This window comes from Lactuca serriola, chromosome 1, assembly GCF_051521515.1.
Source record: "Lactuca serriola cultivar US96UC23 chromosome 1, Lser_US96UC23_V15, whole genome shotgun sequence".
Classification (NCBI taxonomy): Eukaryota; Viridiplantae; Streptophyta; class Magnoliopsida; order Asterales; family Asteraceae; genus Lactuca; species Lactuca serriola.
The window spans coordinates 161,866,305-161,874,680 of record NC_136408.1 but is presented as its reverse complement, the minus strand read 5'-3'; positions in this window follow the sequence as shown (position 1 = coordinate 161,874,680).

Below are 8,376 nucleotides of genomic sequence, written 5' to 3'. Positions count from 1 at the left end.
GCCACAATTAGGGTAAGTACTTTAACGTGGCCATTCCACCAAGTTAAAGCTTTATCAAGAAGGGTGAAAGTTGCAAATTTGACCTTGCTGTGCTCGGGACAGGAGCAGATTTCAAAGACTGCCTCCGTCCTTTCAATCCACTGCCTCAGGGCCATCACACCACCAGTACCATAAAACATCCGGGGCTTGGCATTAGTGAAGTCCTTATAGGTGCATTCTCGAGGTGGTCCATGACTCTCGCCATGGTTGGATAGGTGTGTGCCAGATCCCGAGCCATTAGTACTCGAGTTATTGATCTGTGACATGGCAGCTGCCACCGCTGCGGTGACTGCTGCTTGAAACATTACAACATCAAATTAGGGTGGTGGAGGTGGTGGTACAGGTGCTTCTTCACCGTTGTTTCGCCTTGGATTCCTACGCGGAGGCATCCTTCAACTATAGATTGAAAAGACAAGGATAAGAATTTCATAGAATGGAAAATGTATGTGTCTCATGAACTAAATCGCTATAGTTCAACAACAGATGATAGTATGCGTCTTAAAATAGAAGAATGAAAGTTATTTGTAAGACTGAAGGTATGAAACAAGTATTTGGGTTCACAAAGACCATTCAAGGTTCGAACGAAATACTTAACATAGTAGTAATAGTGCCACTTATATTAATATAAAAGTTGTTACAACGATCATGAAAATTTGACCCCTAAAAGGGTCTCCGATTACAAAGTTCGAGAAATTTAAAGACTATTAGCCGAGGTCCTAAGCTATAACAAAATTTGAGTCCTTGACAAGCACTACTTGCGTCGAAGGTTGCGCTTGGAGCTTGACTCCGCATCTGATTGCTTTGACTCCATTAGACGCCTATCAAAAGCGGCTTGTTGTTCCCTCAGTTCAGCGAGGGCTGCAATCATTTGCGCTTGAAATGCTTCGGTTTGGAATTGAGCGTTGTCTTGCATCTTGTCCAGCCTACGGATGTCAGAAGTGTGAACCTGCACTTCCACGTTGATATCCCGGAGTCGACTAGCTTGAACTCCAGACTGATAGGACTGATTGGCTAACTTACCCACCATTACCGGGAGTGCTCGATCAGCCGAACCTCCGTCGCGGACATCATAGAAGTCCCGGCACATGCCGTAGGGAGGGCGTAGGTTTTGCTGTTGGCTCCAATGGTGGAGGTGACTTCCCCAGACGGGAGTCGGTCCTTGAAAGTTTATAAATCGCATGTGACTTCCCGGCACGTGCATTACAACGAATTTATATTTCAAAAGATAGAATGCTATTTTAACATATATTATGTATATATAAAAGTTCCTTAAAGGTTTATAAATCGCATGTGATTTGGATATATAACAGCATATAAAAGAGTTTCTTTATGTAACACACGATAACACTCGTGTGTTTTACTTGTAATCCCCCCCTTGAAAGCATATAAAAGCGTTTAGAATAATTAAAAAGGTTGATTAAGGGGAATGAAACTCACTTGAAGGTTTGAAGATGGCGAGATGGAAAACCGGGCAGAGTTTCGTCTCGGGAAACAGATTTTCCTCGGGATTCTCGGGAATCTCGGGAGTAAAATCGACCCTCGGGACTTGAGCCAAAAAGACCAGAGCTTCGGGTTTGAACGGACACGGAAAACGAGGCAAGATTGTGAGAGAGAGGAGAGAAATGAGCCCTTTTCTTGGAAGCCCTCGCATCCTATTTATAGTAAGCCTGGTCTGCCTCGGTACGCGGGGCGTACGCTCGTACGCAGCGCGTACGCGTACGTCATGCATGACCGAAGCCTCGACTGCCTCGGCTTCGGATGGGACGGGTTGCTGGGTACGCGGGTCGGATGGGACGGGTTGCTGGGGAGGCGGGTCGGACGCGACAGCGGGTCGGACGGGACAGCGGGTCGGACGGGTCGGACGGGTCGGATTCCTCGGATATGGCGACGTGGACGATCAGAGGCCAAGTCCTTCGAGTACGCTGGGCGTACAGGGGTACGCAACGCGTACCCGGATGAGGACGCTGACTCCCCTTCGGATAATGTCCGAATTTTGATTTAAATAATTAATTAATTTATTTAATAAATTTCCAAAATTCATATCTTCTTCATACGAACTCCGTTTTTGATGGGCTTTATATCCACGCGTAGGTGAGACTACGCTCTACAACTTTCGTTTAGACTCCGTCGGCAAATTCCGAAATTATTTTATTTATTATTTATTATAAATTGATCGTGTTTAAGGAATTTCTTTGAAAATTCATAACTTCTTTATCTGATGTCGGTTTTTGCCAGACTTTTTACCGCTGGAATACCATTGTCGAGACCTTCGATTCTCGTTTAGGTCATTCCGGCCAAAAGTCGCTCGATCTCCGATTCGAGTTTTTAGTTGTCTGTTGCTAAGCCGAACTTGGAAAAATCATAACTTCGCTATATGAAGTCGGATTTGGGCGTTCTTTTCACGTACGATCATGGTTCAAAGACATTTAAACATAGAAGGAAATTAAATAGAACTATTTGTACATTTTATTATGAAAGTAAATTTTATTACTCAAAAGTGGTTACAATACTTGACCCATTTTGGTCCTTACAAAGAGTTGAAATATCGGGTTGTCACACTTTTCCTCTGATTCCACCCCTTCCTGTTGTGTTCGGGGTTGGACTTTTGTGCTACGGGTGTAGCGATTGTTGGGTTCTGAGGTTCCTGTGATCTATGAGAGATTGTGCCAGTTTCTTGGTACTATCAAAAGTTATAGGCCTGGAGGCTAACACACTTGACTGGATCTGGGGCGACAGTCCCCAGATATATCTCTCTATCTTCTTGCTCTCGAGAGCAACCATATCAGGGCATAAGTTTTCCAGATCACATAACCTATTTGTGTAGGTCGTGATGTTGGATCCAACCATTTGTAGACCCCAGAATTCCTGCTTGAGTTTTTGTACTTCACCTCGAGGACAATATTCTTTCATCAGCATGTCTTTCAACTTTTCCCAGCCGATAGAATACGCCACCACTAGAGTTAGATACTTAACATGGTTGTTCCACCATGTTAGTGCTCTGTCAGAGAAGGTACAAGCTGCGAACTTGACCTTGTTGCCTTCTTGGCATCCGTAGATTTCAAAGACAAATTCCATCTTTTCAATCCATTGCCTTAACACCATAACCCTGCCAGTAGCATTGAAGCTACGGGGTTTGACGTTCGTGAAGTCCTTATAGGTGCATTCCCGAGGGTGTCCATGGCTTTCGCCATGGTTCGAGGGAGGTGCACCTGATCCCGATCCACTAGGGACAGGAGCGTTGATTGCTAACACAGCAGCTGCAACTGCTGCTGTGAAAGCTGCCCGGAACATGTTGGCATCGAAAGGAGTAGGTGGTTAAAGAGGTTCAGGTGGAGGTGGAGGTGGTGGTATCGGTGCTTCGTTGTTTGGGTTACGCCTGGTATTTCTGCGTGGCGGCCACTTTAACTATACGCTTAAATGATGAAGACATGGATAAGAATAAATGATTAATGAACGTGTCTCATGGACTAACTCCCCATAGTCCAACAATAGAATGAATAGAATGACTAAATGAAGATGACAACATTTGGATAATGATTTCCATAAGATTAGATATCTATCAATAATACTGGAATTGTAGATGTAACAAGTTAGGGCAAAATGGCCTAGAAGTAGGCCTTACATCAACCAAGATGGAAAATTTTGATAGAATTAAGACTAGATCAAGACCTAACAGGTCTAAGATTTATAAAGATAGGAAATTAGACCAAAGTTTTTCATAAACTAGGTTATATCCAAAAGATGAGTCGACGAGATTCTATCGGTGATGAGAACTTCTAGCATGAGTTCTTAATCCCGATAGTAGACGTTCCATGTCCCTCACACGCCTGTTAGCTCTCACTTGCTGAGATCGAAGTTCCCTAACTTTAGCTTGAGTTTCAGCAAGTTCCCTCTGCAGATTTGCATTGCGGACCAGAGTCCTTTCATGAGCAGACTCTAGTTGGCGAATGTGGACAGTGTTAATGCTAGAGTTGGCTTCAATCTCCACGACCCGGTTAATAGTTGCTTGACCCAGTATCGTGATTCTGGAAATTCTACGAACCATGATTGGTAGGACTCTATCAGCAGAACCTCCTTCAGTGAGGTTGTAGAAACTTCGGTCTCCATTGTAGGGAATGGGCTGACCTTGTTCCTAACTCCATCTAGTCAAGTTAGTGGCCTACAGAGGTGTGGGTCCTTGAAACACAGGACGGGGGTTCAGGTTTGGGTTTTGAGCAGTTGGGGGTAGGTTGTTGACTTCAAGCTCCGAGTCAGAACTATCGGAAAAACCCTCAGCATGGTGATCATCCAAAGGGATTGGGTGATCATCTTCTGGTTCTGCCTCTAGCCAACCAGCATTGCCTTGGTTTGGGAAGTACGGATCTCCATGGTGAAATCCAGCCATTTTAATCTACGCGAGAAAAGGGATATAAGAAATAGCTAAATAGAAGAACTAACTAAGATAATTACAGTAAGACCAAATACCCCTATGATATTTCTTTATGGTTGTGTTGGTAAGTTTTTAGACTTGTTGCCATATCACAACCATTCTTGGGCATATGCTAATCACTCCTCGGACCAGCATAGTTGATCAGGCTATGCCATTCCCAAGACTGACCATATATCCCCAGGCTTACTTGTGATATTCAACAATCATAATACTTTTGTTCTTTTCATTGTGACATTGGTTTTAGTATGAATGCAGGCACGTATACTTTTTTAAATATTTTATTATTTCAAAGTATAACTCTTAGACAGAGTGTTTTAATCCCAATTTATTTATAGTTAGTATATCTTTTATGGATTGATATACTATATTCACTATAAACAATGCTCTGATACCAATCTGTCACACCCCAAAACCACGAATGGTGGAAACGTTCAGGGGTGGAGGACGTCATGTACAGTATCACAATAGTGTGAAATAGTAAACAAGCAACAACATCATCCATTGCATTATAAGTAAAGTTTTAATACATGTGTATTCTTTCATTGTAATAAGACACCAAAAATATATAATCAAAATAAAAGATGAGACTTGTCTGTGCTCCATCTTCTCACAACCTGGCCAGCGTACCTGTCAACTGGTGACCTGAGAATACAAGTTATTTTGAAAGAGAGTATCAGCTTTAAATCTGGTGAATTCATAAGTATTTAAGTGTCATTGTCTTGCTTTGTAAGACAGTTGATATAAGTACGAAAAACCCTAAGAAATCCCTTATTTCCTACTAGTATGAAATGTAGTCTTCCACCAAGACCCGAATATTTTGTTATGACAATGTAGTCTTCTACTAAGACCCGAATGTTTTTTTATGACAATGTAGTCTTCTACCAACACCCGAATGTTTTGTTATGATAATGTAGTATTCTACCAAGACCCGAATGTTTTCTAAGTAAAATGATAGTTTTTCCTTCTTTTTGACTACTACAAACAGTAATTAGTCTAACTCATCGTTTATGTGAATATATAACAAAGTAAAGTAAATAGGAAAAATATAATCATGTAAGTGTTATCCCAGGATACCAGGATTAACACGCCATCACATTAAGCGATATGTATAACCTAATGAACCTCCGAAGATGGTCCAATTGTCCTCTGTAGCAGAAGCAGGTTGGAGGAAGGGTTAGTCCCGTAGCCGACTCCTAATATAAGTGGTAACCTAATGATCATCTGAAGATTTTCTTCTCATCCTCTGTTGCAACAACAGGATGGATGAATGGTTAGTTCCGATATCAATCTATCTATTATAAGTGATAATCTTAGAGATCTATAGATGTTCATCACCCAGTGGTGCTAACAGCTGGGTTCCAGAATGGTTAGTTCCGTCTAGACATCCCGTCGAACAGGGATAGGCAGGAACATTTACACAGAAGGTACGAATAAATCTTCCTCATAACTCTAGGTACAAGTATCTAGGTAAGTGAATACAGGATAATGTATCTGTGTAACAGTACTAATGTATGGTATTCATGTAAGCGTATTCAGATAAATGTATCTATGAAAACGTACTTATGTATCATGTAATCCTAGATAAATGTACTCATGTATCATGTAATGTACTGGTATAGACTCATGAATGAACTGACTCTTGTGTAATTCCTTCTAATAGGAATATTGTTTTGTATCTTCTAACTATCCCTATGATAATTAACTGAAAGGAAATTGTTTGTTCAAGAAGGTAAACGTAATGGTTTTGCAAGATATGTAAGAGTTTTGAATAATAAGTAAGAGTGACTTGATGTCATGCTAATAAACAATTCAAAACTAATACTTTTGTTTATCAAGGTATTTTAAGATAGAAAACCATTTCATGCATCACATTTTGTAGTATGTGAAATCTGCTGGATGAAAACACAGTTATAAAATACATATGAGTGATTTAATAACATGTTTTTTTCTACTTGTATTCCTCACCCATTAAAGCATTTAAAAACGTTTAAAATATTCATTTAGGGGTATGAACTCACCTGTAGATGGTGGTTTGGATGAACTGGACGGTGTAGGATTGTTAGGTGTCAAGTGAGGACTTGTACACACACTACGATCCTAATGAACTTATAATCACACATATATGCACTCAATTAGTCTTAAATTAGTAATTGCTAAAGTTAAGACATCGTAGTACATAATAAACACTTTATATAAGTGTTTTAAGCCGTAAGGATTGCATCTAAGCTATTGTGGGACAAGGCACTTGTGTTTAGGGTTCCAAAGGACCCTATACGTGAGTTTACTCTCCATATATCCTCACACATGGAGTTTATGGTTGTAAAATCTTGAGTTTACGGCCGTAAACTCCCAAAATTGGTGGTATTTTGTGTTTTGAAGTTCTAAATGATCCCTAGAATTATTCCAACTTGGTGGTTTAATTCTTGGAAGGGTTTAAGGCATAGAAACACCCCTTTGAGGAGTTTACGGCCTTAAGGCCATTTCCATTAGAGTTTGCGACCTTAAAGTCTTAAGGATGGGTGGTTTTGATGCTTTCAAGTCTCATACACATGTAGTATAGGTTTTAAACTTTTGTCCCAAGCATATGAAGGCCTTAGGCACACTTTGGCGCCCTTCTTTGATGTTCACGGCCCAAGAACCGTAATAGGGCCGTGAACTCACTTTGAGGGGTGATTTTGATGTGTTTTGGTCCTTCATTTAAGTGGGAACAATTTCTAGTAAATGTATAAGGCTTTAGGTGCCTTAAAAGCACCCTTTTGTCCATGATTTTGGAGTTCACGGTCGAAGATCTTCTTGGGCCGTGAACACCCAAACATATGTGTTTCTTGGTTGATTTCTTGTCCCTAATACACTTCTATACAAGCCCAGAGTAGTATCATATCATAAGGGAAGGTCTAGGCATTGTTTCGGGAGTTTACCGCCCAAGAACACCTTGAGGAGTAAACTCCTAAATCTAGTGATTTAGCAATCTAAATCATGTTATAAACACATAATAAGCTTTCTAACACTACTAGAGAGAGTTACTCACGTTTTGGTATAAAAAACCGAAGATCCGTGAGAGAGAAAATGGCTTTTCTCTAGTTGGAAACGCGAATAATGAATGAATTTGGTTCAGAATTCTATTTATAGTCCTGAGATATTTTTGGCAGAAAATATTTTTATTCCTGAAATGATTTCTCATATAACAGAGTGTTGGAATAACAGTGTTGCACTAAACCCTAGTGCATCCACTCTCCTGATATCTCATGAAGTGTAAACCCTGAATTACTCAAACTTACATGAAAAAGTCTGAAAATTAACTGTGACTGCTATAACTTCTATTGAAGTGATATTGTTTGTACAGAATGGAAATTTCGGGTTGTCACGGGTGTCATGGTCAAGTCGTGATTGTGTGTATCATTAAATGAGTCCACCAACCACTTCCCATCCTCCTGTCTTGTTATTCGAAGTTTTGCTTGGCATCCTGTTCTAACATCTCTATGACGTTTTTTCTCATTTTCACTTGAAGCATTTTTGTCCATCCGTTTGAAACCTTCTTTGTTGCATACATATATCTTCCGAAAAGGCTCATTTGTTTTAGGATTTTTAACTGTGTCATCTCTACGTATTCCAAAGCCATGCAAAAAAGAATAATCATTATAAAATGTATAGGCGTCATCGGGTGTATCAAAAACTTTTCCCAGTATCCTTTCATCATTAACATCATCTTCGTCAAATTCAATGTTCACCTCGAAATCGTTAAGTTCTTCGGATTCATATGTTGCTTCTACAAAATCATTTGAGTCAACATTTTCATTTATATACAGTTCGATAGCCTGATCAGCTGCTTCTGTTTCAAACATCATAACCTGCACAAAACCACACGTAAAAGACAATAAGAACTTGACCCTATTAATGCCATTCCAGTA